This window comes from Xiphophorus couchianus, chromosome 19 (genome assembly GCF_001444195.1).
Source record: "Xiphophorus couchianus chromosome 19, X_couchianus-1.0, whole genome shotgun sequence".
NCBI lineage: Eukaryota > Metazoa > Chordata > Actinopteri > Cyprinodontiformes > Poeciliidae > Xiphophorus > Xiphophorus couchianus.
The window spans coordinates 23888869-23904157 of record NC_040246.1 but is presented as its reverse complement, the minus strand read 5'-3'; positions in this window follow the sequence as shown (position 1 = coordinate 23904157).

Sequence of the window (15289 nt, the reverse complement as noted above, 5' to 3'; positions counted from 1 at the left end):
ACATGTGCATCTTCTCTGACTTTAACTGGACCTTTGAGCTCCGGTCAGGTTCCTCTCAGATGGTTATTTTTCAGCAGCAGATCCTCCAGGTGGCTCTGCTCTGAAACACAGGATGTCTCTGTGGGACATGATACACAGCAACCAACCATGAAACAAGCTACAAACATTACATTTTGTCAAATGCCATCATCAAAATCATCAAGAATAATAATCAAACACACATCAAATTTCTGTAAACCAGACAAACATGTTAGTGATTTTAAAAAACTCAAATAAGTTACATATGCTCTAAATATAGCCAAAGCATCTGTTTCATTGATGTAAAAATACTTAAAAACTGCCTAAAATGCCTAAGCATAATTTAATTAATTATTCACATTTTTGTCCATTTCTAAGAGGGACTTGGCGCTGTCAATCATTCTCATAAAGTTGCTGCTCTACCCCGGTTTTCCTGGAACATAAAGTAGTTTCTCTGCTGCTTTAGAAACATGAACATGAGGTTGATTGACAGCACTAAGACCCTCCTCCTGACTGTGTATTATGTTTGGTGTAACGAGCTCTAGTGACCTCGTTACGGGACCAGAGACTGAAGTCTCTGACTCTGTTGGTCAGAGAGACTCAACACCTGCTTTAAATGAAAGTCAAGAGTGTCCCCTTTAAGATGATACCAAAGATTATATTATAGACCTTTGACAAATGCCCATACCATGAGCCTAAACCAGACATACACCAGTCTCAAGAAACAGAATTAGTCCAAAGGGGTCGTTCACTTCATGAGCCGATAACTATGACCCAGCTACCATTTTGGAAGGGCTATCATGCCAAAATATTAACTAGAGACATGTATCTTTTCAAAAAATATCGATAGACTTTGCCACCCTGAAATGGACATAAAATGGTCTGATACATGGACTAATTTAAAAGCAAGCAAAGTGTAAAATTTTGTTGGTGTATTTTATTTCCGTTTTATTTTGAAAAGCTAACGGAAGTGAGCAGTCTGAGCAGAGCTTGATGACAGGGACGGGAAGGACGCGCAGGAGGTAAAATGTACGCAGCAGCTTTTAGTAATAAGTATCCTGATCGATAACCCAATGGTCGGTAATGGACACAACTTATGGACATTTTCAGATCTAATTTTTTCCTGCTGTTCTATATGTTTCTTGCACTTTGAGGCGGTTTAATACTGAACAGTTAGCATTCGCTAACTAGGTAAATGCTGCACTGGAAGCCTAGTTTAGCTAGCTCAGCTTACTATGGTGACATAACAGGAGCAGAGGCCTTATGGGCCGCTTTGACATGCCGTAGTGCCGCCATCTTGGAGCGGTGGACATTTGGCAGGGGCGATGAAGGATCTGCGCATTTAAACTACCTTAAGTCACTGAATGCTATACTGATTTTAATGCTTTTTATGCCAACTTTATTTCTAAACCTTATTCACATAGCTATCATAGCTACATCTATAAGGACACACATTTTTAAAATAGCTTTGAACTGGATTGATACGCTGTTCAGCATATTTAAATATATTTAGTGGAGTTAACACTGGTAGAATACAATATGTTGATGTATAATAGGTATTTTACATACCACACAGCCACTCAAATTGTTATATTTTTATGTATTCATGTTATATATATATAAATATAGATATATATATAAGTCACATTTTATATATACAGCATTTTTATAACAGCTGAAGTTAACAGAGTTTCTGCCTCTTCCATTCCGATCTGGATGTGAAGACTAGTCATAACTGAAGTGTTAATAGACTGTCAGAAGAGTCACTTTGGATTATATATTTTTTCTTTCCCTTCTCCTGAACATTGATTATTGGACTTAAACCCTGGCACAGCAGATGGAGGATTGCGTCGTCATCTTAAGACATCATTTGGTTTTTCCTCTTCACCTCAACTGGGAGCAGCGTCTGAATGAACTGAACTACTAGAGCAGGTACTGCTTTGTTTTGTTTATTTTCTTGTAGAGTGAAACAGCCTTTAAGTTTTGGGTGTCACCATAAGCAGGGCCAGATTAACGTTTTGCTGGACCCTAGGCCCCATGATCATGACCAGAAGATCACCATAATCTGTATCACCGTAAATACAGAATAAAATATCGTAATAATACAGTAAATATACTCTATGGAGCTTTGGAACTGACATCACTACGTGTGACGTTTACGTCGCTGGGCGCCATCTTGTATGGCCTCATACCAAAACAAACTTTATTCCAGCGTTTTCATTGTGCTACTGACCGCATCGAAGTTGTTTTCAAGTTGGATATTGGATTTTCGCGCTCCACGGAGTAAGGAGCGTTTAGTTCAAGGTTGATCCGATTTATGAACTCTAATTCCGGCCAGCTGTTCTCTAGCGCTCCCTCCTCAAGCGCTCGGAGGTTCACATTGGGACTGTTGTATATTCGACTGATTGAAAAACGAAAAGGAGTCGGATGGATTGTTCAGATGAACTTTAGTGAATAAAAAAGGGATGAACGAATCGTACAGAGTTTAGTCATTCAGCTAACAGCTCTTTTCTCGGAAAAAAACCCAACGGTCCTCAGCTCACTTCTTCCTCTAACCCCAAGTTCTTCTTCTACCAGTTCAAAAGCATCATGGGATATAGAGTCCATTCATTTAAGGGTCCACAATAGTCAGTTTTGAACCAGATACTAACTATCAAATGCTAACTAGATTTATGAAACAACTGCAACTAAACTTATATTAAATTATAATATCCCAAATAATAAGTCTTAAGCAAATCCTGCTTAAACCCAAAACAAATTCTCAACATCCTCCCCCCCGATAAACAACAGTTTATCTAAATTTCCAAAGGATATAGAAGTTGGATTGGTCTCCGCCATACAGTCCCAGCTGTCGTTCGGACAGCACACGATCTCACCAGTCCGTCACGGCCTGGAAACAGTTCTTCAATTCTCCCCAGCTTCCAGCTCTGCCTCGGAGTCTTGTCCTCTCCAATGAGCACTATGTCTCCCACCTGCAGCTTGGACGGCGTCGGGGTGTCGCAACGATGCGCTGATCTTAAGTCCAACAAGTATTCCTTCCTCCATCGATTCCAGAAGTTGGTCATGAGTCTTTGCCTGTACCGCCATCTCCGGGTCATCTCTTCCTTGGTTGCTGTTGGCTGCTTGGTATCCGCTGGGAATGCTCTTGGAGGCAAACTAGTGAGTCTTTGACCCACTAAGAAGTGAGCAGGTGTCAGAGGCTGTGGCTCATCCACCTCATTGTGCATGTATGTCAGAGGTCTAGAATTTATTATAGCCTCTGCTTCAGTAAGGGTCGTCCACATTTCTTCAAAATTTAGTTTTGCTCTGCCAAGTACCTTTCGTAGAATTACTTTTACTGACCTGACGAGTCTCTCCCAGAATCCTCCCCACCAGGATGCTCGTTCAGCAATGAATCTCCAGGTGATGCCCTTCTCAGAGAAGAAGTTTCGCAGCTGTGGGTCTTTAATGCTCTCCCAGAGCTTCTTTAAATCCTGTTCAGCTCTCTTGAATGTCATGGCGTTATCTGAGTAGACCACTTTACACAAACCTCTTCTTGAGATGAATCTTTTTAGAGCCAGCAGAAAGTTTTTTGTGGACAGATCTGAAACCAGCTCCAAGTGCACTGCTCTAGTTACAGCACAGGTAAACAGTGCAACATATGATTTTCTCATGGAACCTTGTTCCTTTACATAGAGCGGCCCAGCAAAGTCCACACCTGTGACATTGAATGGTGGAGATTCTGTTATTCTATTTTTTGGCAGTGGTGCAGTAGTCTGTTGTCCTGCCTTGGCGTTGAATTTCTTACAAAATGTGCATCTTGAGACAACCTTCTTGACTACTTGGCGTGCTCTCACAATCCAATATCTTTCTCTAGTTTGCACTAAGGTGTCTCGTATACCTGCATGCATCATTTTCTCATGTTGACACTGCACCAACATTTCTGTGTATCTGTGATGACCAGGCAAAATCCATGGGTGTCTTTCTCTGTATGAAAGTTCAGATTGTTGCAGCCTTCCTCCAACAGAAAGCAGCTCATCTTCATCTAGAAATGGTTTCAGTTCTCGAATTTTAGAGTCAGTGTTGAGGCATTTATCTTGCTTTAGAATATCAATTTCTGACTTGAAATACTGAATCTGAGTCACTTTTATCCAGTGTTTTTCTGCCTTGTCCAACTCTTTGTTGTCAGCTCACCACTGATTTTTTCTCTGGAGCGGGCATTTCTGATAAATCTCCTTATCCAGGCTGTCACTCTGAACACTCTTCTTAGTTTGCTGTATTTTTCCAGATCTAACATTGGTTTTAAGTACTCTGCATCTTGATTGACCAGGTGTACTGCAACCTGGTGTTTGGATCTCATTTCAGATCTCATCTCATCTTCCCGAACAGGTTTCTGGATGTTTTCTGACTGATCAGGTAATGTTAGTCTGCAAGGTCCATGCCACCACAATGTGCTTTGGATCAGCTCTTGGACAGACAACCCTCGAGTGGGAAGATCTGCTGGATTGATTTTCCCTTGGCAATGAAACCATGCCTGTGGATCAGTTAGAGACTGGATTTCTGTAACTCTGTTGGAAACAAACTGCTTCCACCTGCCAGCAGAGCCTCGAATCCAATGCAGGACTATCATAGAGTCTGTCCATAAAGTTAGCTGGGTTTGGTCTAGTTGAAGAGCTTTACTGATTGTGTTCCCAAACCTGGCAGCTATTACGGCTCCCATTAGCTCCAGCCGTGGCAGTGTCATCCTTTTAAGTGGAGCCACTCTGGATTTGGATGCCACCAGACTCATTTTCATTTCCCCTTCCTTAGTTTTTCCTTGTAGATAGGCGACTGCACTGTAGGCTTGTTCACTTGAGTCACAAAACACATGTAACTTTACATCCTGACTGTTCAGTTGTTGCATGTCCATTTTGTGCCATCGTGGGATTGTCAACCGGTGCAGTTGAGGGAGCTCTGAACACCACTGCTGCCACTTCTTGGACAAATCAGGTGGCAGTTCTTCATCCCACTTTATTCCTCTCTCCCACATTTCTTGAAACAGACACTTAATTCTGATGGTGAAAGGGGTCAAGAAGCCTAACGGGTCAAAAATGCGAGCAGACGATTGCAGGACACTTCTCTTTGTGTTCCTTTTCTCCTTTAGAATGTCCAGCAATCCTCTGAGGTCAAACACAAAATCATCTGTTACTGGTCTCCACACTAAGCCCAGGACCTTTAACACTGATCCACATGTCTCTGGTTGTGTAGTGCAATCCATTGAACTTCCTTGCCACATTTCTTTGAGCTCAGCCGAGTTCGTTATCCATTTACATAGATCCATTCCTGCAGCAGACATAATGTTCTTGGTTGTGGTAGTCACTCTGAAGGCCTCTTCCAGCTTACTGGAACTTGAAATGAAGTCATCTACATAGAGAGATGAGTTGATGGTTTCTACCACTTCTGGTTGTTCTGACTGGTATTGTCTCAGATGTTTTCTTATAGTAGCTGCTAGTAAGAATGGGCTTGATGAAGCTCCAAACACCACTCTTGTCATTCTGAGCACCAGCAAATGTTCATCTGTGTCATCAGTGGGTGGTCCTGAGAACCACAGAAATCTCACTGCATCACGGTCTCTCTCTGATAACGATATTTGCAGAAATGCCTTTTTAATGTCTGCCATGTAGGCAATAGGATGCAGCCTGAACTTGAGCAGAACATTCATCAGGTCTGGGTTTAAATTAGGGCCTGTTATAAGACACTCATTCAGGGATGGGCTTCCCTCCTCATGAGAAGAAGCATCAAACACAACCCTTATCTTAGTTGTTGCTTTATCTTCTCTTATCACTGCATGATGAGGTAGATAGTATGTCACCTTCTTTGCAGCAATTTCCTCTCTTGGCACCTCCTCAGCCATTCCTTCTTTTAGATAGTTCTCCACTACTTCGTGGTATCTGCTGTACAGGACAACATCTTTCTTTAATTTTCTTTTCAAACTCATCAGTCTTTGTTTTGCAATGCGGTAGTTGTCTTGGAGGGCTGGGTGAGGTTGTCGCCATGGCAACTCCACTTGGTAACGTCCATCTTTAAAGGTGGAAGTTTCCTCAAACCGTTGCAACACTTCCAGATCTTCTGGGCTCTCTGGCTTCTCGCTTGTGATTCCCAGGGACTCGAGCTCCCAGAATGCATGGAGCTGTTTGTCAATCTGGATGTCTTCCTTGAGTTGAATGTGCATGCATGTTGTCTCTGACAAACTGGACATTGCCACTGGGCCTTGGACTGCCCAACCAAAGGCACTCTCAAGAGCCACCAAACTCTTAGTTAGTCTCTCTATACGGCCTGTTACTATTTGCCAGTAATAATCAGAGCCGATTAGCACAGAAAGTTCAGGTTTATCTTCTCCAGGGAAATCTGCAAGTTGGAGACCTCGCCTTTCCATCTCATTGCGCACATGTTCGCCTGGAACCTTCATCACTGCTGCACAAACCTTTCGTGTCACTACTGCTTCTATTTCAATGCTCTGTCCTGTATCCCACACATTTTCCAAGCATAGCTTCACTGTGTTGCGTTCAACTGGGGTGGGAGCTGAAGAGCCAAATGTATGAAGCATAAGTGTCCCTTGCTTTGTGACAGGTAGCTGCAGTGCTCTGACAACATTCTCGTGTACAAAACTACCTTGACTTCCTCCATCTAATAGGCAACGCACCATCTTCCTGCTGGTAGGTCCAACCGCCCATGCCTTAGCAGTTTGTAGCAGCACAGTGTTTTCACTATTAGGCTTGGTTTCCTCAACTTGGGGGATTACAGAGGAAATAACAGTTTCCATATTGGTAGAGACTGTAGGGGGTGGGGTCTCATTTTTATCACAAAGAGCTATGTGATGCCTGCCGCCACATCTGGCACATGACCCACTCTTAGATCTGCAGAACCTTGCAATGTGTTTCTGTCCTAAACACACAAAGCACCTGCCAAGCTTCTTCAGTTTCTCTTTTCGTGCTGACACCCCATGTTCTGGACAGTTTTCGACCTTGTGTTCAGCGCTATCACAGAAGAAGCAGGTTTGAGTCTTTTGATTAGCAGTATGGAGTGCAGCTGCTGATGTCATGCTTGGTTTCCTTTGCCTTTTGTCAGTGAATCCATATGATTTACTGCATAATCTGGGACCAGGCAGGGTTTCCTTTTCATTATATGATCTCATCATTTGCAAGGCTCTCTCTCTACTCTGAACTTCTTTCTGTAGAAACTCCAGCACCTGATGCACCTTCCACTCATCCTGGTCTCCCCTCTGACGGCTGTACTCAAGAGCCAGTTCCTCTGGCATCATCTGGAGCAGTATTGGGCATAACATGCCTCCATATGTGTCTGACACTACTCCCAGTGACTCCAAGCTTCTAATTTGAACTTCGCATTCATCATACAACTGTCTCATAGCACTCACATCAGAGGATTTCTTTACAGGAGTCAAATTCAGGAGCTTTGACATGTGAGCATTTATTATTAAGTCCTTTCTTCCAAATCTGCCTTTTAGTATTTTAACTGCAGCGTCATAGTTACTGTCTGTCAGAGTTAGCCCTGCTACAGCCTTTGCAGCTGTGCCTGTGAGGTAAGTCTTCATGTATGTAAACTTTTCTCGCTTACAAAGAGCTTCATTACTGTGAATAGCCGTCTCGTATTGGCTCCAAAATTCTTGCCATAAGCTAACATCTCCGTTGAATTTGTCAATTATTAGCTTAGGCAGCCTCACGGTAGCATTACTGTGCTGTGTGGAGTTTGCGTTGTTCTCACTCACTCGCGCCTGTCGGGGTTCCGTACTCACAGTTTCTAACGTCCTCATCACTCGGTTTGCACGTTCGTTCGTACTGATGATGCGGTCGTTATACTCCTCTACGAGTTCCGTCTCCGCCTCCACTTCGTCTAGCGGAGTGTGCTCCTCAATGGCGCGGTTCAGCTCATTTAAACTGTCCCCCTTTGCCATTAGCACAGCCAACATTTCCCGCACTCGTCCGACGTCCGGGTCGTCCTTTAATAATTCACTATCAATCTGGTTCAGTAGTCGTGTAGTAGAACTCCGTATTGTCCGCCGCTTTCTTCTTGTTCTTTCAATACGCTGTTCTCCACCGTCCTGTCGCTCCATACCGCTTCCATCTTCGTCAGCCATGTCTCCTGCTTCCCGGGTTTCGGCACCAAAAATGTTGTATATTCGACTGATTGAAAAACGAAAAGGAGTCGGATGGATTGTTCAGATGAACTTTAGTGAATAAAAAAGGGATGAACGAATCGTACAGAGTTTAGTCATTCAGCTAACAGCTCTTTTCTCGGAAAAAAACCCAACGGTCCTCAGCTCACTTCTTCCTCTAACCCCAAGTTCTTCTTCTACCAGTTCAAAAGCATCATGGGATATAGAGTCCATTCATTTAAGGGTCCACAATAGTCAGTTTTGAACCAGATACTAACTATCAAATGCTAACTAGATTTATGAAACAACTGCAACTAAACTTATATTAAATTATAATATCCCAAATAATAAGTCTTAAGCAAATCCTGCTTAAACCCAAAACAAATTCTCAACAGGGACCGTCAATTTCCAACTAAACACTTCTGTAAATAAATGCCTTGTGACCAACTGATACAAAAAAGTGGTAATTCATGCTATTACACGAGGCACACTATCCTCTATTAAAATGTTAAGTGACAGACTGGCGACCTGTCCAGGTGACCTCGTTAGCTGGAGAGGCAGCAGCACCTCCCGACCCACTAGGGACAAAGGTGTAAGAAAATGGATGGATAAATCATTTTAATATTAAATTATATGTTTTCTTCAGTAGCTTCCAAATTGTGCCCCATTAACTCAAAATCAATGTAAAATTATTCTATTGGACTGCATAGATCATCTTTATTACAGTTTGACCCCTGTTTTGTTTTTTAACTAATTTTATATTTAAAAAATATTTTTAAAAAATGTTCATAAAATGTATTACTTCAGATGATTATCACATTTGTTACCTGTTTAATTACATACAATTCTAGGACAGGATATAGTTCATTACATGTTCACTTCTTACCTGAAATATGTTAAATACAACCAATATTACCTTAAAGTGTGATCAATTTCATGACATTTACTTGTCACCTTTATTGTTTACTCTGAAATGTTTAATTACACATTAAATGTTTAAAGATGGGCTCTTTCATCTGGTTTGATTGTTTACATTAAATGTTTACTGCAAAATTGAATATAACTGTTTACTTTAATCACATAAAATGTTTATTTAAAATATAATCTTTCATTACATATATGTTTATTACTTGAAAAATTTTAAATATCACATTTTTACTTGAAATGTGATTCATTTCATCACCTGTTTACATGCAACTTGAAGAGCTTGAATCAAACGTTTTATGAATTTTTACCACATTAAATTATGAATTAGAGAAAACAGCCACTTCCAACTGAACACATAATTAAATACAAATGGTTCATGTTCCTCTTCAGAGTCTGCAGCCTGGCTGAGCTTCTCCTCTCCTGGTTCCTCCTCAGCCTCTCCAACTCGCTCCTCTTCTACAGCCTCCACTGTGTTTTCATGATTTACCTCTTCTGGGGTAAATCATGAAAACAGTCTCTGTAACTTGTTGATCCATCATGGTTTTGCTGCATCGTCTCTTTAATTGTCGAGCATGTCGGTCCGATGTCGTGGCGTTTACCTCGCTGTGACCCAGATTCAGTCTGGATTGATCTGATCTATTTCATACGCCGGTTTACCTTGAAGAGGAAATAATATCAGAACACATATCGGTACTAATACTGTAAATTTGATAACACCAGTAAAATAGTTTACTTCACAATAATGGAATAACCTTGATGTTCACTGACAAAACTCGGACTATGCTACATAAAAAATATCAGCCTGACCTAAACAAGGTTGGCCCATTTGTTGAACTCAACGTACCTGAACCTGAGTCACCCGGACAAAATCATAGCAAAACATTATGACACAACAGCAACAAAGCAAATTTAGACACTCACCAGAATGGACATGTCTGGAGCAAACTAGTAGATATCTTGGGATGTTGGAGAACGTAATATCAGGACATCTCACCGCTGATACCCGGGACATTCGTCTCCTTTTTGTTAGCTCTGATAGCTTAGCCTCCTCGCGTTGTGAAACGAATGTCCGTTTTCCATCTTTTTACTGTTTCGGTCATGTGATCGGACATTACATCCAATAATGCAGCAAGTTCGAACCATTGCTAAATAATTTTAAGTAACTTGGATTCAAAAATTCAAAATATCTGTGAGACAGTCGTTTTCTCGGTTATGTTTATGGCCATACAAGATGGCGCTCATATCCCTACGCCTTGAGCAGAGACGTCACGTTCCAAAGCTCTATACCACGTGTGTCAAACTCAAGGCCCGTGGGCCAAATCTGGCCCACCGGAGCTTTTTATCTGGCCCTCTAGATTCTACACTTAAACAATACTTAAGAACTCTTAAACACTAAGAGTTCTTAAGTATTATGTTATCAATCAATCAAATCAATGCAGTTTTTATCTGTCTACTGCTAAATTATATCAATCAGTCGCTCCAGTTTCTTGAGAATTATTGTGGAAATTCATGCAAAGTCAACAAATCCTCGCAATTTATTGCACAAATACATATTTTGAGTTTATTTCAGATTTTTCTCAAAAATTGTCAAAAAGTTTTACTTGTGCTAAAGAGCTGCCTCAGCCTTAACTGATGTCAGATTATAGTCCATAATCTATACAGCGAGTAATAAAAAGTCACATTTACTGTCATAAATAAGCGCAGATATTTCCAGATTAGTACCACAAACACTTTAATTTTTACTGCAGGAAAATCACAAAAAGAATCATGAAATCCTGGAGGAACTGGAGAGATGTTCCATAATGTGAAATTTTAAGAATTCATTGATATTTTAACAATTTGTGAACAGGATTTATCAATACATTCTGGTACAACTGGCCCTTTAAGAACATACATGATCTTGATTTGGCTCAAAACAAATATGAGTTTGACACCCCTGCTCTATACTTTAGATTCAGTTTGGTATACAAATGACCAAAAACTTATAGAACTACAAACACATTCCTATGTCTTTCTGTCAGTGACACTCAGTCAAATATGATGCTAGAAAAACAAAATGCATGTCAGTATCAGAACAATCTGGTAGAGGAATACACTTCCTCCATTTTATGAACAATAAACAACCAAACCATTTGATGTTTATCTAACCCTGGAGCCCAACAGAAATGTATTGAACTGATAGAGCCATTTCAGAGGAAGTCAGCCATCAAGAAACATTTTAAACAGAAATCATCCTGTTGCCCCAGAATTTAACAGGGCTATTAAGTCATTAGTGCAATGTATGCCTTTTGATGCCAGTGTTCTCTCCACAACAATAAACAATTTACTGCATTTTCATACACAAGAAAAAAACAATCAGGGTTCGTTCACTTTTCATAAAGTAAAATTCAAGCATTTTCAAACATTTTCAAGGTAAGTTTTCTAAGTTTTCCAGTGCCACACTTTCGAGATAAAAGCAATACCAATGAACTTAAAAAAAACAATGATATCATTGATTATTATTATTAGTAATTTATTTGATTGGTATTTTCCATTCTATCCCACACACATACTATAACAACATTTTATGTTTTCAAATGTTTTTAAGACACACCTTACACACTTGACTGACCTGAGAACAAAACACTACTTTAGCAAAGCAATCCCCCAATTTCAATAACTATCAAATAGTTATAAGCTGATCGTTATTTCAGTCACAGATAAGCCATTGAGCCATTAGGAATAATACATATTGGTTACATTGAACAAATACAAACAAATCTTAAAATAAATGACTTTCCTGCTCAAATTAAATGCTTAAACACAATTACAAAGTCACAGAAAATGTTCTTGATAGGTTTTCTGACATTAGGGAAATGGAAATAACTGGTAATATATCTAAAATAAATCAAGAAAAGTTTCCACATTTAGGCTTTTAATCAAACCATAATTTGGATTTTATTTAAAAAAAAAAAACTGTGCAGTTTGGATATCAAGCACTTTCAAGGACTTTGTACAGAAATCAAGCACTTTCCAAGCCTTGAATGTACCTAAATGAATTTGAAGCATTTTGAAGGATTTCAAGCACCCTGATCAATAAAATACAGTATCAGTATCATTTTCTGAAATTAACATGTTGGTCCAAAACTCATTTAACCCGTTTCAAAACGGAAAACAACCTCTCACCCTCACAGTTAGACACAAGCAAAGATAAGAACACCAACATTCAGTCATCGCAATCATCACAGCCTCGCTCAAATTAAATCCCAAACAGGTCACACATGAACAAAGCCTGTCAATGATGAGATGTATTTCAAACATAATGTCATCATTGACAAAGGAAAATCTCTGACTGCTGTCAGAAAAAGCCACTTACTGTCAAGTAACCGATACTTGGCAGCCCGGTTATGGAAAGCTGCAGATCCTCAGTAGATTGAGTCTTCCCGGAAACGCTCTGCAGCTGTCGGACCCCTCAGTGCAGCATCGCAAGCGGCTCAAGCGGCGGGGAGACCGGAGATCCGCCATTACCGCTTCCCTCAACGGCCGCAGCAGCATCTGTGCCGTTATGCTGCCGACGTTCTGGCTATCTCCGCTACCCAGCAATATGTCCCATCTTGAGGCAACGCTCGCATCGATGTTACCTCACAGGTTGCTTACTCTGCAGATTTCTTCTCAATTACAGTAAGCTTAATTTATGTCATGACTGGCTTTCCTTAAGCTGCTCTGTTATTTCTTGTTTTAAGTTTACATGATAGGCGGCTTGTAAATACATTTATAAATGGCTTTAGTTTGCCGTCTGCTATGTTGTTACTAGGCCTGTCGCGATAAACGATAAATCAATTAATCGTACGGTAAATTAAAACTATCGAAGTCATTTTAATTATCGGCTTTATCGTCTCTTCCGACCTTTTTCTCTTTCAGCTAATGAGACTGAATGAAAAAAGGCTCAACTCCGGTGCTCTCCACTGACCCTCCCTTCCTCATTTCCTTAGTGTAAAGCCCAGTGCACACTACACGATCTTAGAGCTGTTGGCCGATTGTCGGCCCATTTTCAAAACCTGACAGACCACACATTAGCCGACAGAAATCCTAGGTATAAAGGTTCGATCGGGTTCGGTCCTGCCGTGTGGTGTCCAACAATGGGCACAAAATAATGGCTACAAGTCCAGTGAACTAATTTTAAAACCAGGCATTAATCAATGCTTTACTACAATCTACCTGCAGTGCATGTGGCTAGTGTCAGTGTAAAGTCCTGACCGAATGACAATCATTATAAACTATTTACGTCACGTTAACGAAGAACAGCTGAAAAGTTACCAGGTTTATCAACTGCGGTAGCAATTTCGCTCCAACTCCTCCTCTTGTCATTTCTATATTCTTTGCATGTTGAAGAAACATTAATGTTGTTTCCACATATCATCTCCAATGTCCGCTGGACTTCGGGTTGCGCCGTTTCAGCTGTTTGGGATTCCCCTCCGTAATTTACCCTCAGAAAGCAGGGAGGGGAATCCTTGCTTTCTGATTGGTTACCTGTCACATTCAACAGGCTGCGTTAACATCCCAGTCGGGAAAAACCCTGATTTAGATCGGAGCGGCAACGACGATCTACCGTAACACACCACACAATCTTAGAAAGACCAACGATCTAACATTGTCATAAGGGGAAAAATAGGAGCAAAAAATCATGTAGTGTGAATTATTGCATCTGAAGGGCAACATAATATACAGACTTCATAATCTGCCCTCTTTTGGTTGAATGCAGTATTTATTTCCACTTTGGCTTTATGTTGTTTAGTTTTTATCAAGTACATTTTTGTTAATGGAGACTGAGAATCCATTTTGTTTTTGGTTGTTTTATTTATTTTGTTTATCAGCTCCAGTGTTAAATATTCTTTTGAAAATAAAGTGTATCTATCTTTGGCAGGAAATCGTATGCATTATTACGTCATTTCCATTAAATCAGTGTTAAAAGGTCTTCAAACAATATTATCGTTTATTGCAATAATTTTTGAGACAATTAATCGCTCAGCAAAATTTGCTATCGTGACAGGCCTAGTTGTTACCATATTGTATACTATAAACAAGAGAGTCATCGCTCGGCACTGATCACACGAGTCAGGACCAATATCTTGTTTTATCCCTATACTGTAAAATATTTGTTTAATAATGCTTTTTTTTATTAAACCATGCTAAATAGATGTTGATGGCGATATTACATGATTGAAACTGTGCATGTCTATTGTTTAATATTAGTATATGAATATTAGCATATTAAAAAGTATATCCTATCATTTCAGGTGCACAGTGACCCCTGCAGTTCGGTGGAGACATTTTGACTTTGCTTTGATAAAGACTGCCATACAATGTATTAACGTTCAAAAGAGAGTTTGCTTGGATCTGTATTTGTAGATTTTTGCGCCTAATTTAATTTCAATAAAAACTTGTTTCTGTCAGGCTCAGGCACTGATGGACACAGGGACTGAACAGAAAATTACAACCAGGTATTTATTGGGAGGTCGACAAACTCTTAGTCAGACAGGCCAGGGTCAGAACCAGGGAATCAAATCAGGATCAGGCGGCCCCTGATCTTCGGGCCGGGCAAACAGGGGATCCGAGCCCGCGGGTCCAGAGTCCAGATCGAAACGGGTATCCGGTCAGACAGGCCGGGGGGGTCGAAGCCAGGAGGTCCTTATCCAACAGAGAGGGTCAGGGATCAGGGACAGGAGAGGGATCGCTGAGGGAGAGACAGACAGACAGGTTAGATTCTGGGCAGTCAGCTCAAGTCTCAGTAGCAGGTCTGAAGGTGTTACCGCTGAGGGTTTCACAACAATCTGACGCCATGCAGGGAGAGTTCCGTCCTTAAATGGCAGCAGCTGGAGATTAGGAGGATGATGATCAGGTGCGAGTGGTCACTGCACAACAGCAGCTGTGACAGTTTCACCTGTTTGAAACGGTTTCATTCTTACAAACACGTATGTTTAGAAATTGGTAGGATATTACAACGTTAAGACATGAACTGCAATACCTTTGTATTTTAAAAAAAAGGTAGTATATTCTGATTAATAATTTAGTGCATCACCATATACAAAGATACAATTTTCTAATCAGGGAATTTCATAGATAAACGTGCGACCTACCAATGTGAAACAGGTAGGATATCCTGATGGCACTGAAGGGTTTTGGTGCATCGACTTGTGCTCTCTCTGTATTTTATAAAGATTTTCAAATGAAGGA